This window comes from Tamandua tetradactyla, chromosome 9 (genome assembly GCF_023851605.1).
Source record: "Tamandua tetradactyla isolate mTamTet1 chromosome 9, mTamTet1.pri, whole genome shotgun sequence".
NCBI classification, from domain to species: domain Eukaryota; kingdom Metazoa; phylum Chordata; class Mammalia; order Pilosa; family Myrmecophagidae; genus Tamandua; species Tamandua tetradactyla.
The window spans coordinates 34,437,418-34,449,633 of record NC_135335.1 but is presented as its reverse complement, the minus strand read 5'-3'; the positions used below and the strand labels follow the sequence as shown (position 1 = coordinate 34,449,633).

Below are 12,216 nucleotides of genomic sequence, written 5' to 3'. Positions count from 1 at the left end.
AAAGGGGAATGTAATATGTTGCTAATTTACAGTTCTACGGCTAAGAAAATGTTCCAATTAAACAAGTCTATAGAAATGTCCAATCTAAGGCATCCGGGAAAAAGATACCTTGGTTCAACAAGGCCAATGAAGTTCAGGGTTTCTCTCTGAAGTGAGAAGGCACATGGCGAACACAGTCACAGTTTCTCTCTCATCTGGAAAGGCACATGGTGAACATGGTCAGGGTTCCTCTCTCATCTGGAAGGGCACATGGCAAATACAGTGACATCTGCTAGCTTCTTCTACTGGCTTCCATGAAGCACCTCGGGAGGCATTTTCCTTCTTCATCTTTGACGGTCGCTGGCTGGTGGACTCTGCTTCTCGTGGCTATGTCATTCTGCTCTGCTCTCTCCGAATCGCCTTCATTCTCCAAAATGTTTCCTCTTTTTATAGGACTTCAGAAACTTATCAAGACCCACCCAAATGGGTGGGGACATGTCATCACGTAATCCAGTTTAACAACCACTCTTGATTAAATCACATCTCGAGGGAGATGATCTGATTACAGTTTCAAACATACAGTATTGAATAGGGATTATTCTGCCTTTATGAAATGGGATTTAGATTAAAACATGGCTTTTTAAGGGGACATACGTCCTGTCAAACCAGCATAAGTACGTTTCTTCTCTGTGAGATCCACCATGTCTCTATTTTTTCTTTCAAATTCTTATTCATGCTCTTCTAGTGTCTTTTTGATATCCTTTATGTCCTTAGCCAACCCACTGAATTTATTTATTTATTTAGGAGATTTATATGAATGTCTTTGATTAATTGCTCCAAATTCTGTGTCTCTTCCAGTGTTTTAATTTGGTCATTTGACTGGGCCATATCTGCCTGCATCTTCATGTGCTTTGTGATTTTCTGTTGGCTTTAAAGCATTTGATTATCTTGATAAGGTTATTTTTTGTTTGTTTTGCTTTTGTTTTCTCTTCTCATTTTTATTTATTTATTTTGTTTGATAAACTTATTTCAAAAGTTGATTTCTCTCACTCATCTAAGGTTTTGCATTTGTCTGGGTTTGTGTGGAAGGTCTCCTCTTGCTCTAGGTTTGTCAGTAATTCCCTGCCAGATCAAGGCCCAGATCTCATATAAGAGATGCAACTCTCCATGAAAATCCATCCAAAACTAGTCAAATGGGCAATTTATCAGGTTGTACTTTGTGCGTCTTCCTAGCAGACATCGCTCTGGGGCCACCTCTTTCCCTGCAGGCCCACCTCTCTCTGACTGTGGAGCTGGCTGTTCCAGGGGTGAAACGTGGAGCGATTCCACCCAAGACTGTTGGTCTTGGCGCGCACTGAAAGCCGCCATCCCCAGGGCTGAGGGGCGGGCAGTGTGCACCACGGGGGAGAATCCGCTTGATGCCCAGTGGGTCTGGGGTTGCCAAGCTCCCAGTCGGGATGACCTTGGGCCATGGGACTGATTATTTCAACTGCCCTGACCACAGCCAACCAGGAAAAGCCTGGCGGCGCTGTGTGATTCAGCTCGCTTCCTCAGCCGTGTCTCTCTGCCAGTGTCCACCTGAGGGCTCTGGGCCACCCCTCTCTGCCCATGCATGCTGGAGGGCTCCAGGCCTCTGTGGGGAAAGGGAAGTGGTAGGGGGACCCAATCTAGTCTCTTTAATCACCTGCTGTCAGACCGGCTGCATCTCCCCCTCCTCCCAAAAAGAGGCTACCTCCCCCCCAACTCTCTGCCCAAAACCAGGCACCCACATATTACATATATAAAATGTAACCACAGTGGCCTTTCTCAGGGGTTGCACTGGTTGGGTGGTCACTGTGCAAAGGCAAACCAAGTCTGCTGGCTTCCAGCTTTCCCGTGGGAGCTCCCCAGCTATGGAGCTAAGAGGGAAGATCTCCCATGTTAGGTGTGGAGGCTGGCCCTGCTCCTTCAGAACCTGCTCCTTCCAGCATGCCACCTCTTGCCCAGGTCGTATCAAGACCAAGCACACTCACCCCATTCTCTCCATCCCATTTTCTCTGGTTTTTCAGCCAGGACCTCCCTATATAGTATAGGAAACCCTCTCTGGTCACTCGCACCGTGGAACTGCTGTCCCAGTTGTTTATCTGTCTCTTCTCTAGTTGTTCCTTGGAGCAGGGGTGAACTCAGCCTATTCTATTCTGTCATTTTCCCAGAAGTCTTGCCTTCTTTCTTAATCACAAGACCTTTTTGGGGTGGTGGTGGTGGTGGTGGTGATGATGGTACATGGTCCGGGAATCGAACCCGGGTCTCCTGCATGGAAGGCGAGCATTCTACCACTGAACCACCCATGCACCCTTCACAAGACTTTCAACAAGTCAGTTTTCCACTTTCACCGTCAGTTTTGTCATCTATGAAATGGGGTGATTAACCCTGTTTTCTTTTTTAACAGCCTTAATGAGGCATAACTGTTGTACAATAAACTGTACATGAAATGTACAATATAAGTTTTTATATCAAATATGTATACAGCTGCAAACCATCACCACAATCAAAAGAGATAGCATATCCGTCACTCCTCCAAATTTTCATGTGCCCCTTCCTTTCTTTTCTCCTTACCCCTCCATCCCCAAGTAGCCACTGATCTGCTTTCTGTCACTATGGATTAGTTCGCATTTTCTGGAATTTGGTATAAATGCAATAATACAGTATGTGTATCCTCCATTGTTCTCATGGTTTTTGAAGAAAAGACCATGATTGGTTTAAAAAAAACTGAGCAAATATGAGGAGTGAATATCAGAACCTGGGAACAGAGATGGCATTTCTAGCCGCATCTCAAGTATGGAGTCTGCTTATTGAAAGATATTTCTCTTGAGACATTAAGTACAACCATAGACACTGAGCTGAACTAAGGGTCAGGTAAGCAAGGAGTTTCCTGGTGTCCCTTTCTATAGAAAGTGTAAAACCTCCTCCACAACTGTATCAAGATGGAGAAAATTACATATTCTGGGACTCCCAGGGTAGATTCCTCTTTGGGGTATAAAGAATCATCCTTTGGTGAGCCCCTTAAGCTGGCAGAAGAGTGAGATCTCCAAGAGCATGCCCACTGTGACAGTTTGAATCTGTGGTGGATCCCAGAAAAGCCCTGTCCTTTAATCCTCATTCAGTATTGCTGGGTGGGAGCATTTGATTGTTCCCATGCAGATGTGACCCACCCAATTGTGGGTGGAAACTTTTGATGAGATGATTTCCATGGAGGTGTGTCTCTACCCATTGAAGGTGGAGTTGCTTACTGGAATCTTTTAAAAGAGGAAACATTTTGGAGAGAGCCCCTTTTGTAGAGCCACAAGAAAGTCAGCAGATGCCACCATGTTCGCCACGTGCCCTTCCAGCTGAGAAAGAAATTCCGACGGTGTTCGCCACGTGCCTTCTCACTTGAGAGAGAAACCCTGAACTTCATCGGCCTTCTTGAACCAAGGTATCTTTCCCTGGATGCCTTTGATTGGACATTTCTATAGATTTGTTTTAATTGGGACATCTTCTTGGCCTTGGAACTGTAAACTAGCATCTGATTAAATTTCCCTTTTTAAAAGCCATTCATTTCTGGTATATTGCATTCCGGCAGCTAGCAAACTAGAACGCTCACTAAAAGGCCTTCTAAGAAGAGGATGGGAGCACTACCAGGCTTCTGTTTTGCTGAGTGAGATGTACAGATTCAGGGCAAGGGCTGAATTGCAGGGGATGGTGAAAGAAAAGCTCATCCTGGCGTCCACATCCTGCTCTCCAGCCCCTCCCCACATGGTGCTGGGTCGCTTTTCTGAACAATTGAGGCTGAACTGATATTTACAGAATAGTCGTTTCCAAGAAACTCAAATGTGGCCTGGGGTTTCCAAGCCCTTGCTCTGGCCAAAACCTTAGATCTTAGATGCTGCTACTTCTAAAAGGTAGATGAAGGTAAGATTTCTCCCCCAGTGACTACTGGGGGTTCTCGATTCCAAGGCTGCTTAAGGTGGATACCATGACATGGCTTGGGCTTTTATTTTTAACAATGGGGATTTATTAGCTTATAGTTGAGGCCATGAAAATGTCCAAATCATGGTATCATCAAGGTGATGCTTTCTTCTTGAAGACTAGCTGTGGCAATCCTAGGCTCCTCTGCCACATAGCAAGGTACGGGGCGACGTCTGCTGGTCTATCCCTTGTCTTCTGGGCTTTGTTGAGTTCAGCTTCTTGCTTCCATGGCTTGTTTTCCTGTTTGCATTTCATTCTCCTATAAAGGACTCCAGTAATAGGATTAAGACTCACCCTGGGCCACATCTTACCCAAAGTCACCTCATCAAAAGGTTCTACCTACAGTAGGTTCACACCATGGGAATGGGTTAGCTTTAAGAATATGGATTTTCTGGGATACTTACAGTTTCAAACCACTACATGGGGTGAGGAAAGAGATGTCCGCTTCCAGCTTTGCTGGCTGGTGAGAGGGTGAAGGGTAGCCTCCGAGGTCAGAACACTTTACTTTCCACCCTAGACTATGATGGGCCTCCTCAGCTCTGGACGAGGTATGCAGGCAGTCTTAGCCTCAAGGGAAGAGGGACAAGAGAGGATGGCTGGGCCCCAGTTCTTACCCTGTCCCTCCTCACTGCGGGTTCTAGTTTGAAAGCTGTTGGAATACTAGAAACAGAATGGCTTTTTAAAGGGGGACTTTATTAAGTTGAAAGTTTACAGTTCTAAGGTGGTGAAAATGTCCCAATTAAAGCAAGTCTATAAAAATGTCCTAAGTAAGGCACCAACAAGATGTTACTTTTACTCAAGAAAGGCCGATGAAGTTCAGCGTTTCTCTCTCAACTGGAAAGGTACATGGTGAACATGGTGACGTCTGCTAGCTTTCTCCTCCAGGCTTCTTGTTTCATAAAGTTCCCCCAGGGACATTTTCCTTCTCCATCTCCAAAGGTCTCTAGCTGTGTGGGCTCTCGTGGATGTGTGGCTTTCTCCAAAATGGTTCCCTCTTAAAGGGCTCCAGTAAGCAACCCCACCTTGAATGGGTGGAGACACATCTCCATCTAATCAAAAGTTACCACCCACAATTGGGGGTTCACATCTCCATGGAAACAATCAAGAAGCTCCTAGCTGGCAATACTGAATGAGGATTAAAGGACATGGCTTTTCTGGGGTCTACCACAGATTCAAACTGGCACACTGAGTGACTTAAATAAAGTGCTCGTCTCTCTCATCTGCCTTTGTCATCAGCTATAGAATAAGAGCATTGAACTGAGGTTCCTTCCAGTTCTATGCTTCCAGGATGCTGTACAAAGTACCACAGCAGAAATGTGTTGTGTCACAGTTCTGGAGACTAGAAGTCTGAAATCAAGGTATCAGCAGGGATGTGCTCCTGCTGGGGTCTCTTGGGAAGAATCTGTTCCACGCCTTCCTCCGGAATTTGGTGGCCTCTGGCACACCTGGGCTGGCAACCTAACTTCATTCTCTGCTTCTGTCTCCACATGGCTGCCTTGTCTGTCTTCTCCTCTTATAAGGACACCATCATTGGATTTGGGCCCACCCTAATTCAGCACAACCTCATCTTCATTTGAATACATCTGCGAAGACAATAGTATCTAAATAAGTTCACTGTCACAGGTGCTGGACTTCAACATATCTTTCTGCAGAAACACAATGAACCCATAATAGATGCTTTCTATCATATGTCCCGAGCCATTTGCATTCTTATCTCTTTTCCTCACAGCCACACTGCAAGGGTGGGGGTTATGAAGTCCCCTTCACAGATGCGTAAACTGAGGCTTGGCCAGATGAAGAGACCTGCCCGAGGTCATGCAGCAAACAAGCTGTTCCCTTAGAATATAAATTTGTTAAGAACAAGGATTTTGTCCAAATCACCTATACTCAGCATAAAGTTCAGTGTCTCGAAAGCAGTGAAGGAGCAAATGGTGGGGCTGGAATTTGAACCCAGGACTGGTTCAAATTGCTTTTTCAATGCTCAATGCTGCTTCCAGGTAGACCAGATGGGAATGTTTGAATTATTTTTTTGCAAGGGGAAAGACAATAAAAATGTTGAATACTGATTTTCTAATAGCAATAATCAGGGAAGGAGCCAAGAGTAAAATCTCAGATAATGGGGAGGCCAGTCCCAGACACAGAGCTTGAAAAGAGCAGTTAGGTATGAGACCTTGACAGGTTGTGCAGGAGCCTGAACCAGAAAACAAAGGCTTTTCTGGAGGCTTATGGGCGTGGAAGAAAGTCATGAAACTCCCGATGTCAGCAGAGCAGTAGTTAGAGCATGCATGCCTGGAAGCTCCCTTCCAGAGGGCCAGCTTGTATGGTTGTGATTGTCTTCACACAGGCTTCTCTGAACTTTTGTGATTTCACACAAAAGTTTCTTACCATTGGTAAGACAATTTGGGAGCATGTATCCCCAAAATGCATATATATTTATAAATAGAATATACAGACAACTGTCAATCCATATATCACATACTGGTAAAGCTTACTTTCTTCCTCTTTTTTTTTTTTTCACCTAATAAACAAAATAGCAAGAGAACGAATATTATTTCCTTCTCGCACCCAGTGGTTTGGCTCCTCATCTTGGAGACCCCTGCCTCAGCAGACTTGGTTGTACCTATCCTACCACCAAAGAGGGTTCAGGTACCCAGGAAGTGTTTCAGAATCCGGGTTATAGGGCACCAGTCCTGAGGACCTCCTGCTGGGCCGCTTTGGCTGCGGCCTCCGGCTCTTGGCTCTGGGATCTGTGCCTCTCCTGCCAGTGATTCCAGCTCTGTCATCCTTCTAAGCAGCGGGTTCCCTGGCAGTGGAGACCATCAATCGGGCAGGTGACAGAAGTGATTCACAATTCTGCTGTTCACCGCCATTAAGACAAGTTCTGGAGTCAGCACTCTGCAGGCTTGGGGCCTGTGCGCTGATCTGCCCCTCCCTCAGCCCAAGCCCCGGGCTTGTGCCCTCCTTACCTCAGTGATGAACAATTTAAGGTTTATATGGAGCTGGGAAGTGACCCCATCCCAGGGTCTTAAGAAGTACGAATGAGTGGTAAGGATATCAATTGGGCTGTGTGGGCAACGCCGTTTGGGAATGCAGATCTGGGTTCAAATGCCTGCTCTGCCAACTCCTGGCTGTGACCTTGGACAAAGCACTTGACTTCTCTGAGCCCCAGTGTCCTCATTTGTTAAATGGGGCTAATTATTCCAACTTTGCAGATTTATTGGAGATCTAAGATCACATAAAAAACTTACCCTTATCCTTCCTTACAAAGGGCACTTCTGAAGGTCAGGATTTAGATAGCTTCACTGATGATATCACATGCCTGGGATTCTACCACCGAGCTCCTTTTTTGGAATCCTGGCAACTGGCTCCACCTTTGCAAGACCCCATTAGGACATTATGATGATCCCTAGTTTGCAGATGGGGAGGCTCAATGGGATAAAATGAGCTGCCTAAGGACACACAGCTAAAAGCAGACAAACCCTGGATCCAAGGGAAAGCCTTCTCATCTGCTCATCCAATGCTTCTTCCTGCTGGCCGATTGCTTTCCTCCCCATACCCAGGGTAGTGTGTGCTCTGTGCTGACCATCAGCCTTCCCATTTCAATTTTGCCGTGGAAGAGCAAGATTTCCCCTCTCTGAGCCAGATGTGGGAGGGAGGGCAGACAGGCTGACCTGACCAGGCAAGAGGGAGCAGCTTTGATGATAATATATGTGTTTTTCAGCATTGTTTTAAAATTTCCCTGGTTTAAAAACTTTAATTAATTAATTTTTGAATGGGTAATGCATTTCCAGGGCTTGAAATTTCAAGAGGCACAAAAAAGGGATCCAATGAAAGGATATTAGTTGCTGCCACATGCCCCCAGCCACATGACTTCTCTTCTGGAGGGGACCAGTGTCTCCATGAGAGATATTTTCCCACATATTGGAGCAAATAGGTACGTAGAGCCTGCCTTCTTTTTTCTGCATGCTGTATAAACACTGTTCTTCACTTTGCTTTTATCACGTAACAGCAGAGCTCTAAGATGGCTTCACTTTAGTACCCAGTGAATGTCCTCCTGTCTTTTATGGTTGGGTAGTGCTCCGTTATTCGGTTGCACAACCCATCTTTTCATCCATTGCCATGGAGGAAGCAAATTTGACTTCTGAGGATAGGAGCCTCATGCCCATTCCATGGAATGTTCTTTCTCACAGCCTCTGAGACCTAGTGAGTTCAATGGCTGCCACTGGAGACCAGGGAACTGTGATTAGGTGCAGCAGACAGAGCCTACAGTCAGACAGACTTCACTCTCTACCCTGATTCCAGTCTTTGCGCTATATCCCTAGACAAGTCCTACTCCCTCTCAGTTCCCTTCATTTCATCTGCAAGATGCAAGCCTGTGACCTGCTTCCCCGGGCTGCGATGAGGGCTCCGGCGCAGGGTCCTGGACCCCCTTTACCTCTTACAGTCGGGAGGCCAGGAGGCACTCACTCTTTCAGTGACTCAGTGATCCATCCACTGATTGACTATCACCACGTTCACATTCCTTTACCCATTCATTCATTCATTTATTAATTCACTCATTCATTCGCGTATCCAATCACTTATTCTCATATTCCTTTACCCATTGATTCACTCAATTAATTCACTAATTCCTTCATTTACTCATTCACTCCCTCACACACCCATTTATTCATTCATTCGCTCACCCTTTTCTTCACACATTCATTCATTCACTGACTGGTGGTGATTAGCTTTATTAGGTTGCAGGTGGGAGGGCACTGGGGGTGGGGAGACGGGACACGGTGCGTGAGTGGGCCCGCTGGAGGATAAGGAGGGGACGAGACGGCTCAGACTCCTCGGGGTCCCGCTGCAGCCCCCCTTCTCTAGACCGCCCCCGACGGCCCGCCCCGCCCCCCGCGCCCGGAAAGCGCGCGCTCTCCCGGGAGAGTCGCTGCTCAGCCGCGGGCTCGGGAGCGGGAGCGGAGCGCCTGGCGGCCGCCCGGCACCCTCTCCACCCTGCGCGGCCGCCCATGCCCGCGGCGCCCTGGGCCCGGGGCCCTCCCCAGCGCTGCGCTGCGCCGCCCGGTCCGGCGGGGGCGGGGCCGGGGCCGGGCCAGGGGCCGCGGCCGGGACCCCGCTGGCCAGGCCGGGCCGGGCCGCAGGGCGGCCGCCGGGATGCGCGGCTGGCGGAGGAACCTCGCGCTCTGCCTGCAGCGGCTGCCGGACGAAGGTAGGACGCGGTCGCTGCCCGGGCGCGGTGCGCAGCCGGCGCGTCGCCGGGAGCCGAGGGCCGACCCGGGGCTGAACCGGCCCGGAGCTTCTACCTCGGGGGCGTCCGGTGAGGGGCACTGCAGGGGGCGAGGGGCGGCCGGCGAGATCCGAGGCGCGGGGAGCCCGGAGCGCCCTGTAGCGGGGGCCGCTGGAAGGGGTCACCGCAGGACACAGGGTCCAGAGCCGAGCCTGGGTTCCGGGAAAGCCGGCGGGGTGGGGGTGGGGGTGGGGGCGGGTCTCCACCGGACGCGCGGAGGTGGGACCCGGGGCAAGGTGACCGCAAGGGGCTGGAACAAAGGGTCCGAAGCCTCGAGGGCGCATTCTCGGACCGGCCCGCGAGGCTGGTTCCCGGAGCGTGCCTTGGGTCGGCGCGGCTGCCACGTGCCTCCCGGCTCCCCGCGAGCTGGCCTGGGGCCAGGATGTGCCCGGCGCTTACGAAAGAGGTCCTTGGACCCCAAGGCTGCACACCCAGAAACCTAACTTTCCTTGCACGCCTGGTGGCACCCCGGCACGAACCTGGAGTCCATAGTTCCTCAAAGTTGCTAAGAGGCGGTGTGTGAAGGGGGAAGGGGGGGCTGACCCGGCCGCGCCGCCCCCTGCCCAGGCCCACCCCCTGCCGCAGCGCTGCGGCGCCACCCCCTCCGCCCCGGGCCGCCTGCAGGCTGCTCCCACCCGCTGGACCTGTTGTGTGAACATCTTGTAGGCAGAGGGAGGAGGAGCGAGGACCCGCGCCGGGTCCTGCAGCCGCTGAGGAAAGTTTGGGTTTGGTGCTAATTAGGAATTGCCAGAACTATGAATGGGGCTCGTGTGAGGAATGGCCGCAGCCCACCCCTCTCCTCACTTTGGGCGAGGGGGCATGATGGAGGATCTGCAGGCGCCTTGTGGGGTGCTGGGTGCCCTCCCATCTACCTGCCTTTGCCTTTAACCTTCACACCCACCCTCTCAGGAGGTCCGTAGTCTTTCCTGAACCTCAGAGAGGTGAAGCTTCTTGCCAAGGTCACACAGCCATTAGGTGATGGGGTCGTGATGGGAACCCAAGTCCCTGTGTTCCCCAAGCTTTTGGGGAATTCCACGGCTCTCCCCCTTCCTTCCAGTCTGTTCCCCCAGTTGGACCAGTTCAGCCTTATGAGAAAGGATCCATTTCCACCCCAGACTGGAAGCTCCTGTGGGAGTGTGATGAATGGAATTGGAAGAGGCAGTCCCTGTCTCTTCTGTCCTGTCCCCTGGGCCAAGCAGTTTCTGTCACCTCGCCCCCCACTGCAGTCCTGTGTGTCTGGGAGCTGAGCTGTAGAAGGTCTTGTTTAGACCCATTCAGCCTTAGCGGGTGTCCCCAAGACCCTGACAGGCCTTCATTTCTGCCCAGCTACAGGGACAGACTCTCTACCCCCCTCTGACCTCACTTGGTGGTGTTGGGGCAGGTTTAGGGCAAGGAGGGTACCCAGGTTTCCTTCCCCAGTGTTGCAGTAGGAGCAGGTGGATAGTACTGTCATAAAGGGGTGGTGGTGATGGTCTAACAGGAGTACCCCTACTTAGTGGAGCTGCTACTTAGGAACGGAGGAAATTAAAAAGGAAATTTCACAAAGCCAGGAGGCCACCAGGCTAGCCTGTCAGGAAATGGGGCAGCTCAGTCCCAGGCACGCTGTGTGATCTTGGACAAGTTATTGCCCCTCGGAGGCTCAATTTCTGTCTCTGTAAAGGAGAGTCTAATACCTCTTTGGCTGATTCTCTTCTATGGATGAAATGAGTGCACAGCCCAGAGCAGGCTTGGCAATGGGAGTTTGTAGTGCTCTGAGAGGGAGGGCTTTGCATTCTTGCCCCTCACCCTCCTTCCTGTGTGTGTGTGTGAGGCATGTGTGAGCTGTGTGCATGGCACATGTGTGACATGCATGGGCTGTGTGGGTGGCATGCTTGATTCACATGTGAGGCACGTGTGATGTGTGAGGCACATGGGCTGTGAGTTCAAGACTTGTGTGGGGTGTGTATGAGGCATAAGTTGCAGTGTATAAGGGTCCATGTGAGTCTTGTGATCCTATAGTGCATTGCCCTCCCCGCCCCCCCTCCCCACTGGCCGCAAGTCTTGGGAAGAGGATGCTTCTCCCTCCCTCAATGCCTGGAGGCACCTAGCATTTGAGTTTTCCTTGGAAAATCCTCATTGGGATTGATCTTTGAGCTCAGCACTGAATCAGAGGGTGGCTGGTGCATCCACCCGCACTGGCAGGAAATTACTATTTTAAAAGGACAAAATCCCCGGCCTTCTCAGGGCCACAGGAAATCGGTTCCCGTGAGCTGGGTCTCAAATGAGAGGCTCTGAGATGCAGATCCAGTTAAGAGGCTCATGATGGGAGGTCAGACATGCCGGAGAGTGGCTGAGTGAGAGAGGGGCAGAGATGGGCCATGCAGCTTCAGCCAGCAACTCTGCTTACCTTTTTGTGTAATTTAAGGTCCTGGGGAAAGAAGAGTGGGCTTGGAGATCAGACCCACGTCCCTATCTTAGGCCCCTTTGCTTGCCAACTGGGTGACCTTGGGCAGACTATTTAATTTTTCTGAGCTTCAGTTTGGTTTTTTTTTTCCAACTATCGAATGAGAATGATAACCTTCATGGGTGGTCATGAAGAGTCAGTGTTAAGATAAATGTACAGGGCATAGCACATAGTAGGTGCTCAAGAAACACTAGTCCTGCTTTTCCTTTACTGATCTTGTTTTACTACAGATTTTGGAAATGATCTAGTGCATTGGTCAGTGGATAACTTGACTCAGAGTGAATTTTCGGAAGTGTGATGGCTGACTTGAAGCTCACCACTTCTAGCATTTGGGGATCCAGTTGGCTTGTGTCCACCATATGGCTACTTGAGTCCACAGCCTGGATTTTCCCGATGAGGTTGTTTGCAGTTTATGCTCAGCACACACTTACACAGCACACATATTGGGGTCACTCCACAACAGTTTTTAGAACCTAAAGTAGTAGACATGTCCCTTGAAGAGAGACCCATACAGCCACTG

General features: G+C 49.9%; 1 long non-coding RNA gene across 2 annotated transcripts in view; it reads left to right on the top strand.

Annotated features, from left to right (window-relative positions):
* Positions 1-12,216, top strand: part of LOC143646038 (uncharacterized) — a 48,186-nt gene that overhangs the window by 20,188 nt on the left and 15,782 nt on the right. For both annotated transcript variants that reach the window (XR_013157235.1, XR_013157236.1), the window contains exon 2: positions 7,758-7,900. This is a non-coding gene — a long non-coding RNA (uncharacterized LOC143646038). The remainder of the gene's footprint in view (positions 1-7,757; positions 7,901-12,216) is intronic.